This window comes from Haemaphysalis longicornis, unplaced genomic scaffold (assembly GCF_048455015.1).
Source record: "Haemaphysalis longicornis isolate Haplotype H1 unplaced genomic scaffold, Haemaphysalis longicornis Haplotype H1 scaffold_14, whole genome shotgun sequence".
Classification (NCBI taxonomy): domain Eukaryota; kingdom Metazoa; phylum Arthropoda; class Arachnida; order Ixodida; family Ixodidae; genus Haemaphysalis; species Haemaphysalis longicornis.
Window position 1 is genome coordinate 55,075,961 of NW_027526245.1, and position 13,326 is coordinate 55,089,286.

The window sequence follows — 13,326 nt, forward strand, 5'->3', positions numbered from 1 at the left end:
TTCGTCATCGGCCCTCGAGAAATTTGGGTAAAACTGTATTCTGTCTGAACTGGTAGAAGGAACGTTCAATAAAGTTAATACTACAGCCACTGGATCAGAGATGCCAGCTGTCCCCTTACATGACACTTTGTAATAGTTCCGCTTACAAAAACTGAATCAAGAATTGCCTGAGAGTCATTCTGGATCCAAGTGTAATCGTCTACGCCTTAGAGTAAATCGAACATGCAGGCAATGTCAAGCATTTTGTTGTTAAGTGGTAACGATCAGAGAACAAAAATTGAACCAGTGAATATTAGGTAATTGAAATCGCAAGCTCTAATCAGTTTGTCTTCTGCTTTAACATGGCTATGTAAATATTCTTTCAATCCTCCCAAAAAAGTGGCAGGGGAGCTGGGTGGATGGTAAACAGCTCCCAAGACGTATTTAACATTTACAATATAAAATTTGCAAAAGAAACTTTCTGTCAACAAAACATCTGGCGTTTTTATAACTCGAAGTGAATCCCAAAAACGATCGTTTTTCAGCCCCCTCTTCTGTTGCGGTCATTGCAAAGCATATGATACTTCTTTGGTATATATTCACAGTCCTAAATGTCGCTATTTAACCATATTTTGGTAAGTACAGCTATGTCTTGGTCGTGTTCAATAAACAAACTCTCCAGCAGAGCAGCTTTATTTAGGATGCTACGGAAGTTAATATTCAACATTACGAAAGCCAGCCCACATTCTTTTTGAAGTCATTTCCCAGCTTTGATTACCTCATAGCGTCTGTATGTCACAACATCCCGCACAAATTTTGTTGTGTCGACACTAAGCTTATCCAAAATCAGTTTGACTTTTGCGCCAACGTCTTTTTCGTCATCCGAGCTTTGCCATACTGTTTTTCTTATCTCTTGTTCATTATTTGAGAAGTCAGGCGTTACCGACAAACCCGTTCCCTTCAATTTTTTGCTCGCACCAAAAATCCAGTCCTTCCCACGGTAGTCCTGCAAGTTTACGATAAAGTAGGGGCTCATGTCTCTGGGCTTGACTAATCTGTGGCACCGCCCCATGCTAGTAATTGTAAGCCCCAGTTTTTCTTGAAACAGCTGTTTTTTTATTTTATCATTTAGGTTCTTGTTTGTTTCGTGGCTTTGTTCGTTGAGGCCATAGACAATAATGTTACTCCTACTTCTCTTTTCTAAGTCATCGACCTTATTCAGTAGATAGGACGTATTTCTATCGAGACGTTCAACGATGGTTTTCAAATTATTGACTTGCATCTTTAGCGCATTCATCGCTGTCAACTGTAGTTCCAACCCTTTAAGCCTTTTTGTTATGGACAAAACATTCTCCTCTATCTCACCCTGCCTCGTTAGGGTTGTTTTAACGGATGCGGTCAAGTGATGTGATCTTGGCCCTCCAGAAGTTTAGTTAACATTTCTTTGTCAGTTGGACATGGGTTTGGTTCGACGTCACCACATGTGAGAAAGCTTAGTCCAAAAGAAACAGTACCGGTAAAGGAATTCCTAAGCTTCAGTGGGCAAGGCAGCCGTACTAAAAATCGGTTATCGCTACTATAACATTTCACAGGCATGTAATTACTAACCTACTCCATGCAGCAAAATTGGTTGGCGAGCATTGTGCCCGGTGTACTGCCGCAGAACCCACTAGCTACCGGAGACGAAGCGAAGCCTTTTGTAGCATCCGAGATTGTCACATGGTGTGACGTCGCCGAACGAGGGGCAATCATCCGATCTTCCAAAAATGTCACGTTGGTCCTGCCATTCGCCCGCCAACAGTCGCCTTGAGTTGATAGCGTGAAGCTTGAGTTCATAACATGGCTCGTCGGTAATCCAGTTACAGCGCGACGAGTCGATATCGGTTGAACTTGCAGTGCTTGAAGTACGGCAGCAAAAACTTGTACCATGAAGCAAAATAGGTTAGTGACCATTGTGCCCGGTGTACTGCTCCTGCCCGGTGTACTGCTGCCGAACAACTGCAGTGGCAGAGGGGGCGACATTTGCTTTCAAGGTTCAGGAATGCCTATGGTGAGTCCTCCAGTCCAAGTCACCCGCCAGTTGTCTCCTTCACAAGGTATATCCTACTCCGTTTCCTTGCACCAACTGTCGTACCCTATGTGACCCCCTCGACACTGTCACGCACATCACGTGTGTCTGTCCTCTGAACCCGTCGCCCTACCTCGAGCATCGATCAGTGGTAGGACGCGGCGAGCAGTTTGAAAGCGGAGATTCAACTACTTGTACTCGACCGGGCTGCCACAGTTGCCGCGAGCCTTCGGCCGGGAGCCGCCATTCAGTTCTAGGCAAACTTGCTTTCAAAACGAAGGTAATTCTCTCTCTCTCTCTCTCTCGGTCTCCCTATCTAAATGCACAGAAAACGTGCTGCGTTTTAGCACTTTGCTGTCAAAGAGGTGTCCCTTCAAGCACCATGGTCAAGGTGATGTTGCTTCAAGCACTTGTTTCCCGCTTCACACCCCTTCCGGTTGAGAAAATCGTTGTCGTGTAACCTTAGATTTCGTTTTCCACAAGTGGTGCCGGTACGTATCATTGTTCACCGAGCTTCCTCACGCCCCAACCATGTAGGCAAAGGGTGTAGGAGAAAACCAACGTTGATGCACAAAATTGGTTGTTATCTCGTTCACACTCCTAAGTGTACAATGATTTGAGTTTAGTGCTATTTAAAAGTTTATAAAGTTCTTAAGCACATAAAAATGACACGGACAAATACGACAAGGACCGGAGCCATATTCCAGATGTCAGCTCTTGTAAGCCGTATTTGTGCTCGTATATGTTTTACCTGGTTCGATAAAATTTGCATGGAATTTAGCCCGTGCCCTTGTCTTCCCGGCCTGTGTTATTTTTGAGCGCCTCAAATGAACCCCGGCTGGGTTCCGGACCGTGGTGCAGGGGTCCGGATAATTCTGACTAGCTAGGGTTTCCAACATGCCCCTAATTATCGACACATGAGCATTTTTCCATTCGCCTATATTAAAAAAGGCCTGCTGTAGCCAACACAAAACCACCAACATTTCACTGAGTAGTATAAACTAGCCATGAACTCAATGCCGGAAGCTGCGCAAACTTCTACGATATGTTATGTGTTCTATTGAGCGTTAGGTTGATGAGAATTATTTGTCGACTTTAGGTGTATTTATTTTTTCTTGCTGATATGTTTATATATGTGGGTATTTATTCCGAAAGCAAATATGTTTTACTTTTTAAGCTCAAATGCCTGCCTTGGTATTTGTAATATCAAGGAACAATTTATTGTTTTACTGTGGAAGTTTTGGTATGATGAGTAGGGCAATGCAATAAATACATTTTTGGTACTTTGCAAGTATCCAACGTCCTCGCTCAGCGGGTTTCAGAAGAACAGAAGATAATCCACTCGACGCTGGAAAACACTTTTTTACATGGTAGAGCTTTGGCTGTAATGAAATGCTGCACCGGAAGCGTACAAATGCGCCATCGTACTGCGGTGTTCTGAATTACATAAAATGCTTCAATAAATGCCTGCAAACATCTCCTTCGCGGAGTATTGAACAGCAAGAAATAGCCCGAAAAATTATTGGCAAAACATCTCCCCCCTACCCGGGGATTGGACAGGATTGGGTATTGCGCTCCATTTTCTACAGTGGCCGAAGCCCGGCTGCCCTGGCTCTGGAGATGGCAATGTCAAAGCAGCAAGCTGATTCCGTTGACAGAAAGGGGATTGATGGCTTGTATGTCACGGTTCCCGTCACAGTGAAGGCATGGTTTCACGTGGCTACCCCTCTAAACAAAAAATACTTCAAAAACGGAGTGGGCTCGAGGAAAATCTATTTACTCCGTATCCGGAGTATCGCTGTTTAGTGTGCACGCGAATAGTTCGCAATCGACGATCTTCATGAATAAACAAATTATAGCCAGTAGAAGAGACGACATGGCATTACGAATTTGTTCAGTGGTATTTTGCTAGTTCCTGAAGGCCAATATTACGCATGACATCTATGTTTAGGCGGAACGTTAGTTAGCCAAAGGTACATCTTTAGCAAGGTCGTACTCATTGCGCGCCATGTTGTGGATGCCAGTTTAGTATTTCACCCCAAAAGGTGACTTTCTTCCTAATGTCAGGCAGCCACATGGTGCTTAGCCCCCTTCCTCTGCTGTGCATTTTTCTAAGTGCAACTCTGTTATCAATAAAAAGACTGGATTTTACAAAGAAGTTCGGAGCAAAATAGGATTTACAGATTGCACGGCAAAATAGGCAGCAGTAGATTGCTAGTACTTGCGGAGTAAAAGCACAGGAGTACATTTAAGTGAAGATTTTAGTTCTGGCTCCTGATTGAATTTTTATTAGAGCAATGAATTTTGCATTTGTACTTGCTCCGCATGCGACCAGATAATCTGTAAAATCACGACCCACCAATAAAGCAGGGGTATTAAAACTGCTTTCTCAGTGCGATTTCTGGACCCAATAAAGAAGACAGTTTTCATTTGGCCTGTTTGTATCTAGCGAAGAAGGTACTAACAAAATACAGGTAATTTGTATTTCTTCTTCGATTCTTCAAAATGCACAGCATGCGTTCTATTTTCTACAGTGGCCGAAGCCCGGCTGCCCTGACTCTGGAGATGGCAATGTCAAAGCAGCAATCTGATTCTGTGGACAGGAAGTGGCGTGATGGCTTGTATGTCACGGTTCCAGGCACAGTGAAGGCATGGTTCCACATGGCTACCCATCACGGATCGGGAAAAGTAAGCTGTTCCGACAGAGACGCAATAGAAACGAAAGCCACAAATCACAACGGAGTATCTTCTCGTTAGCGCTCACCGTCCTGAAAACAGTACACGCCTAATACAAACAACACTTCGAATTGGAGTCACATCAGCACAGGACGCCCAAACTTTTAGAACTCCGACGTAGAAGTGAGGCATGATGCACTACTATAAAGGTGACAGAAAGAGTTGCACCGCAATTGACCCGCATAACCTGTTACGCCACACTAATAAGTAACCAGCCACTCTGAGTAAATTGCATTACTTTCGCAAGCAATTACCTACTCAATATTACGTCACATCAATGACCATCACCACCGATTACCCCTTATGAAGCACGCAGAGAATATCCCCGGCAGAAGACCTCCATCTGAAACTCCAGGCATCAATTGCCTCTTTAATGCAAATGGAAGTGCCATCTGCCGGCATAGATATAGGTGTCGCTGATCGAGTGGTCGGTGGAGTGCACCTTCCGCTGGGAAAGGGCTTAATGAATTATTAAACCAGCGGTTCACTTTCCCGATGAAGTAGGCAAACTGCTTACCTCGTTCACAAAAAGGAGTTTTGAGAAAAATGACTGCTTCCCGAGGACAGCACGAAACCTGTGTTCCCCGTCTTAGCAGATACATGGACGCACACTTGCCACCTGTAAAAACAAGCCTTGCGAACTGTCGGAAACGTCAAAAATAACTGCTCTATGGGAACAGAACAGTTATTTCGTTGTGGAAACTGGTGTAAGCGGCCGTTCAACTTCCGGAAGAGTAGAGATAATAGAATCTAATCGCACCTTTTTCGTCACGTTTATTGAAAAAAAGCAAATTACCGTAACATATATTACCCGTAACCAACTGATTAACTTTCATCTTTATAAAAATCTCAACACATTAGTTCGGCTTTCAGCTAGGGTGTTTAACGGTTTTTTACTTTCAGTTATGTTTCTAGTAATAATGGGTAGTCAGAAAGTAGCTAAGAATTGATTAAATTTCATTCACAGTTTTTATACATGTCGTAATAGTATTGTTTCCCCGGTCGCATTTGCTGCTTCAGCGGTGCATGGGCAAGTAGAATGTAGAATTTTATAATGGAATGAATAGCAATTTAGGGCGACTGGACGTGTAACACCTAGGAAAACATACGTGGACAGCGTTGCTTAACGAGCAAGGGTGATTCCCACGAAAGTTTGCTCCGTCCAAAAAGGTACAGAAAAGTGACAAATTTTATTGAATTCCTAAAGACACCTAGGGCTTCTTACGCGAGAAAGTTTTCAACCTAGACGGTGTAGTTTCAGCTATGAAGTCTTTGTTTTCCAATGGTACGGGTTTCGCAGTTATGACGTGTTTATGTCACCTCTGTAAAATTCGCGTCGGTACGGTTTAAGGGTATCGGCCGTGAGTGGTGTAGATTCAGGTGGAAAAAATTGTGAATGCAGCTGTGAATACAAAAATGTGTCCAGTGTTGCGATTGTGCCTCACTTCTACGGTGAAGTGCTCGTCCTGTACAATGCTCGTCCATTTATTCCGTGATTCAGTTCCATGAGTAAGGGGTCTCTACCAGTCGCCCTATGGCGCTATAAATAAACTTCAGCGTAAGCCCGCTTTGCAATATTTGTATTTATCATCCTCAAATTACTCTAGTAAGCACTAAGTGGCGTGACGGTCGCTTGGTATAAACGTACTAGATGTACCCACAAGAGTGACCACTGAGTCATCCTCCGTTATTGAAACGTTGTTTTACTAATTTAAACATCTATAAGGTCAAAGCCAATGTATTGACGTGTGACCTTAGCGATAACTTGCCGATATTCATTTGCTGTAAAAAACGTGCAGAAGATATGGCAGCGAATACAAAAAGTGCAAAAAATTTCAGAACATGCCTTGTTGACGTTTCGGGAAAGAATAGAGTTAGTGGAACGGTATGATGTGTTGTCTTGTAATGATGCAAACAGCTCCCACGAAACATTTCTCGCCATTTTCAGCTCTATCTATGAATCTTTGTTTTGTGCATATTAAAAGACCGAAAAACATACGGAAACCATGGGTTAGCGCAGAGATTATGAAAAGAATACAAGAAAAAAAAGCTCTACAGCTGATTCATTAGAAGCAAGAACCCTGGCTTATTTCGAGATTTAAAAAAAAATTCGTAACTGTCTCGGCAAGGACCTACAAAAAGCGACGTGTGACGAATACTCTAACCAATTTAAATCTGCTGACGGGCGCACCATTCTTATCTGAAAAAGATTAAACTCCATCTTAAAACTTAACATCCTACATGATAAAGTGAGCAATGTAATTGTAAATGACGTACAGCTCACAAGAAATTTTCTGGCGGACGCATTTAATCAATACTTTGTAGGTGTTTCACCACCAGCTACATTGCAGAATGACGTTAAAAATATTGCGCATAACAGCAGCTCTATTTGCTTGAAACCAGTTAATGAGGCTGAAGTAGTCAATATAGAATAATAAATTAAAACCAGTACTGCTAAAGACACCGATGGCTTCCAAAATAAATCCATAAAGTACATCTCCGATTTGCTCGCACCTATACTTACGCACATTTTTAACTCCTGTTTGTGCCAGGCTGTTTTCCCTCGTAAAATTAAAGTAGCCAATGTAACAGCCTTGCACAAAAAAGGAAGCAAAAACGACATGGCAAATTACCGTCCCGTATCTATACGGCCGGTCATGTCAAAATTGCTAGAAAAAGTTATTTTACATCGTCTTGCAGATTTTGAAGAGAAACACAGTCTCTAAACTGCTCACAGTTTGGCTTCCGCAAAGGACTTAGAAAAGGGTTCGCATTGCTAAAACAAAAAGAGTTCATTTTGGGAGCGCTTGAAGAAATAGAGTTGGTTCTTGGGCTGTTTATTGATTACTCTAAGGCTTTCGATCACATAAATCACCAAAAATTCTAATTAAAAAGCTTAACCGTTATTTTTTTTGAGGGAATGCCGCGCACCCAGTTACGTCTTATTGGGAACACCGCAAAAAACATTTGGTATCGACGACTGTTTTTTCGATATACTGCCTTTGTCTTCTGGTGTACCACAGGAGACCATCTTGGGACCATTTCTTTCTAATATTTATAATAATGACGTCATCAGAATTAGCCGTAGTGCTGAATTTAATATTTATGCTGATGATACCAGCATATTTTAAGGAGGAAATTGAACGGACGAATTAGTTGGCGAAGCAAATTTTGTTTTAAAAAATCTAAATGGCTGGCTTGAGAAAAACCACCTTAAAATAAACACGAGCAAAACCAAATCTGCACTATTCAGAAGTAAAAATAAGAAGGTAATATTACGGAACAAATACTGCTGAGTTCGACAACGGTTGAAATTGTACCAAACATTAAAACACTAGGAGTGGTCTTCCAGGAAAACCTACCTTCCAACGAGTACATCGACACAATATCAAGGACGTTATCTCAAATAGCGGGGCTAGTTTACCGCAATCTAATGATCCTTCCTAGACATATAATGGTAATAATTTACAACTCCTTATTTTCCTCAAGAATAAACTATTGCCATCTTGTTTGGGCATCCACTTGTCAAGAAAACATAAAAAACGTATTCTCTTCAAAAAAGGTTTCTACGTGCTGTAGAGGACGTGCCTTCACATTATCACACCTACAAGGTGTTTGAAAAGTACAATGCAAATTCTTTTGAGAAGATCTACAACTTTAGAATAACGAAACCCTATAAACAAGAAATAAAGAAGAAACATGCATTCTTGACTGAGCGTGCCAGCCCTTAAAGAAATTCTTATCCTTATAAAACGCGAAGCTGCGAAATTTGCAAAGTTCAAACTTGTAGAACAACATATGGGCGACATATGCTGGCAAACAGGCTTCCGAGGCAACTCAATGCTTTACACGAACTTAACTTTCAGCTGGAAAGCAACACTTTGAATGCAATACGTTACCTCTCTTGCAAATAATTACATTGACACAATATAATAGCTCGCGCATGCCTATGTGTGTCAGTTATAGTGATTACGTTGGTGTACGCTAGGCATGGCGATTTATAACCAGCTCATATTTGCTTTCGCTCGTATATTGAATGATTTGTGTAATTCTATATGTATAGTGTACTCTATATATAAACCTGTATGCATGTATTATGAAGGTAATCTATATGCACTGAGTGATTTTCCTTGGGGTCCTGTATTGAATGATTTATCTGTTCAGTACACAATTCTTTTTCTTTTTTTGCCTTCTCTTGTTGTTATTGTTGTTGTTGTTGTTGTCGTCTGTTTTTTTTACATTCTTTGAATGTCGAAAGGAATGTCATATTTCTACGTGGCTTATTATTTTTTCGTACTGTAGAACACTGTTGTACGCTGGTGCCCAAACGGGTGCCCGCAGCTCCATCAAGCTGTCCTTGAGATGGCTTTGTCTGCCGGCCTCCGGCATTGTGTACTATGTACATGATGTCAATAAAGTTCATTGTTCATTGTATCAGCACAGACGCGTATCCATCCAGACCTCTCGCCAGACCAGAAACAGATGATGGCCGCCCTACTCGACCATTTTCCCAAATGCTTCTCCACTCTTTTGAAGGGGCAACACACACCTCTTGCTGAACATCAAATCATCATGAACAAAACAACCGAGCCGGTATAACAATCCCGTAGCCCTCATCCTAAAAAGAGCGGGAAGCCAACCGGAACCAAGTTATAGAAATCTTACATGACGACGCAATTAAGCCCTCAACATGTTTTGGAGCATCCCTTGGTGTACTCGCCGAAAAAAAAGATAGCGCTCTCCGAAATCCAGTACTTGAAGAAACGAGACGTGTACCTGCATCCATGCATTAGTGACGCGTTGGACTGGCTCGGGAATTCAAATTGTTTCTGATTATTAGATTTCCGAAGTGGGTACCGGCGAATTGACTTGATGAGAAAGCAGAGAGAAGACGCGTTTGTAACAACTGATGAAATTCAGGAGTTCAAAATACGTCCGCTTGGTCGTTTCTTGGAAAATACAGCATTCCAGCGAATAATGGACACCTTCTTAGACGGTTTAAAATGGCTGACGTGTCTCCTCTACCTGGGCGGCGTTGTCTTCTCAGCAACCGCTGAAGAACATCTGCGCATGCTACGGCTGGTGCAAGAACCTAAGATATCAGCTTGCTAAAGTACAAACCTTGAAAAGTGCGACTTTTGCAAAAAAAAACAGCTCCGTTTACTAGGACACATAATCAGCACAGGAGACTCATCCGAGCCTGATAAAATGGGATTTTACACTGGTTCCCCCATGGCAGCCGAAAAAAAGTATTTTGGCCGTGAGGCGTTTTCTGCGTTTTTGACAACATTTCTGAGCCACAGAAAGTAAAAGAAAAGACGATGTGCCCTTCATTTCGCGAGACGAGAAAACGGCGTTCATTGACAAGCATGACCGCATACAAGAAAATCCTATACTAGTTCATTTTGGCGAAATGGCGCACGCAAAGATCCACAGAGACGCCAGTAACGTAGGTCTTGGTGCAGCCTTCGTTCAGTGGCAAGACGGAGCAGAACGAGTTCTAGCTTATGCCAGCCGCACCCCCTAAAACTTAAGCAAATTGCTCTAAAAACTAAAAGGAGTGTTTAGTCGTTTTTTGGGCCATTAGTAAGTTTCTGTCATTGAATAATGGCAGCCCATATAGACTTATCTGCGACAGTTGGCCAATCTGCCAGACCAGTCCGGACGCCCTGGGAGATGAGGCTTCTGGCTGCAAGAATACGACATTGATGCGGATTGCTTGTCCACAGCCGCCATCGATTCCGCAGGCAAAAAAAATGACACCTTTCGCTTCATCGGAGCTCCCAGGACCTGCAAAATAGCCCGATTTGAATGAGAAGACCTCTAACTACCCTTTATTGTCCACCGCATGTACGGCGTCGACGTTCAGATGCCATGCGTCTTCATGCGGGATGCATTTTCATTTTGTGTCCAGGACGGCCTGCTGTGCAAGCGGACTTTCGTCACACAAACTGCACTTTTGACTGCTCGTGCATACGGCGAAGGGATCAGAAATTTCAAATGCTTGCCACCACAAATTCTCGGTTGGACACTTCGGTGATAGCCGTACACTGGTCTGGATTCGGCAGAATATACCATTCTCTGGAGCTGCTGAAAACAATGCAGCATTTTCTTAGGACCAGCCATGAATGGCATAGGAGTAAGATTCGGCATGTAAAACCAGTAAGACTTCTTCGTGTATAAAACCAACAAAGGCGCCTTTCCAGCGTGAGGGATCGCCTAGGGTAATTTGCGACTTCCACAAAAAGACAAATTTTTGTGGTGACCGACTACATCACGCTGTGCGCGGAGACAATATTTGGCTTAAGGGCTGCGTTATTTGAGGTACCGCAGTTTTTATATACAACAATGTTTTACTGGATGGGGCTCCAGAGTTCGCAATTTTCAAAGGAAGAGCTTCCGCAGCAAGTCTCATATACCCCACACGGGGCACCTTGGGTGATCTTAGTGATGGTGAGTGGCAAAACCGCGTACCGTGAACCCCCACACTTAAGCCGCTGCCTAACGTTGCGAGAATTTTAAAGGTTAGGAGCATCGAACGGTGGCCGTTGGAGCCCTTGTCAAGCTATGGCTTATAGGCTCCCTGTCGGTTTACCTTCAAGGAGCTCCGGGACCTCTCTGACTATCGGGCAAGTTTCCGGAAGAAAAACCCCGTCCCCAGATTTCTAGATGCGAAGCTACTCATAGTCGGGGCTATGTCTTTCCCTTCACCGTGCGGCGTCCACACCCCCACTGCGCATGCCTGGCCAGGCACCACTCATGATGATTGTGGCAGGATGCCCCTACGGATTAGACAACCAAATAATTCGTCACGAAATAGCTCCGCCTTCAACCACTGTCGTCATCTTCATGTAAGAGAACCTCTTCCCGCAAAGCCGCGATGAGTGCCACGGGCAACGGCACCGGTAACGCCACCTGCAACGCCAGCGTCAATGCCAGTGTCCGCACCGCGGACAAGGGGGCACAACAAGAAGAACAAGAAGAAAAAGGAGCAGCACCTCCTCCTGCCGTGATCGTCCAAACCCAGCACAAAGACGCCGACCTAATCCCGAGTTAAGACTTGATGCGCCTGATCAAACACGTGAGTTTGTGGGCGGCAGTGCGCAAGCGCAAGGACATTATGGACCGGGACGACTACTACAACTGTATGAGGATGACAAACGCGGAACAACATGAGCTACTGCGCGAGATCATCCACTGGCAGACGAAGCCGTCAGCACCTCCGTTACGGGTCTTATTCACCGGACCGGCCGGTTGCGGCAAGACGTTCGTCCTCAACCTTGCCATGGACCTCTACAACCGGTACAGCAACACCGTCACCAATACCACCTACAATGCGTTCGTCAACTGCACGAGCACCGGAAACGTGGCTGTGGCAGCGGGAGGAACCACTGTGCACGCGGCTTTCAAGCTTTCTCGGAAGACCACCGGCCCCAACAAGGAGGGAGGCCTCAGCTCCAGCGAGTTGAACACCTTCCGCGTGGCCTTCCACAACGTGAAATGCGCGATCATAGACTATGTGAGCATGAAGTCTGCGGATAACCGAAACGAAGTCCACTTGAGTCGACCCCATGACTGCTTTGATAACTCTCAGGGTTTCCCTGCGGGAAGATGGTGGTATTGTTTTCAATATCGTGTGGTATTTGTAAATCTTGCTCCCCAATGATCGGCCTCCCGAACCAGGTTGCTCCGTAGTAGTAGCGTAAGTGGAGACAACATTTCCATAGGTATCTTGGAGTACACTCCTGAACAGATACCCCGGTTGCAAAACAGTCCGACATTCTTTTGACCAAACGCACTGAGTCTGTTGTTGGTTGACACTTTGATGGTAATAAGCTTGCATCCAGTGACGTAACTGTTGAAGTGAAACAAAAAAATCAAAGAGAGGACCTAATAAATCAAACCAAATTGGCTGACATTGCTATTACTGTTACTTCAAATACAAACACCAACTGCTCTCAAGGTGTCATTTCGGAAAAGATTTTGAGATTGAGACACAGGTGGAACTTCTTGAGGCGCTTCTACCTCACGGAGTGACTTCCGTCAAACTAATTGTAACCTGGAGAGCAAATGAACAAATTCCGACGAAGCATCTGGTCCGAACATTTGATTTCGGAACCCCACCAAAAATGGTCAAAGTGGGCTTTTGAAGCTGCAATTTATGACCATATGTCTCTAATCCCAGACGATGCTTTAAGTGCCAACCATATAGCTGTGGAACTCAATCGTTTTAAAGGAAGCTGACATGTGCCAAATGTGCGCAGACTGATAATTCTTTGAGTGACAGTCGAACCAGTAAAGAGAAACGTGCGAATCGAATTGGCGCACAGATGGCTTATTTGAGAAGTTTCCTGAAATTCTAAGCCGGAAATGAAGTTCTACAGATGAAATTAACGGAATATATCACCTTTCCTGAGGTGCTGAAAGCACAGGCTGCTTTCGGCCACATCTTGTTCAAGCGCTGCCCGTAGCTGGTTGGGGCAATGTTTGGTCAGCACAGTGACGCAGGGCGGCCTCCCTGCTGAAGTGTTGGTTTCCCGACC

At 43.9% G+C, this 13,326-nt stretch overlaps 1 long non-coding RNA gene across 1 annotated transcript in view; it reads left to right on the forward strand.

The window, feature by feature from the left end:
• LOC144165287 (uncharacterized) overlaps positions 1-13,326 on the forward strand; it is a 64,016-nt gene that overhangs the window by 16,837 nt on the left and 33,853 nt on the right. The window contains exon 3 of the long non-coding RNA XR_013321441.1: positions 4,582-4,735. This is a non-coding gene — a long non-coding RNA (uncharacterized LOC144165287). The remainder of the gene's footprint in view (positions 1-4,581; positions 4,736-13,326) is intronic.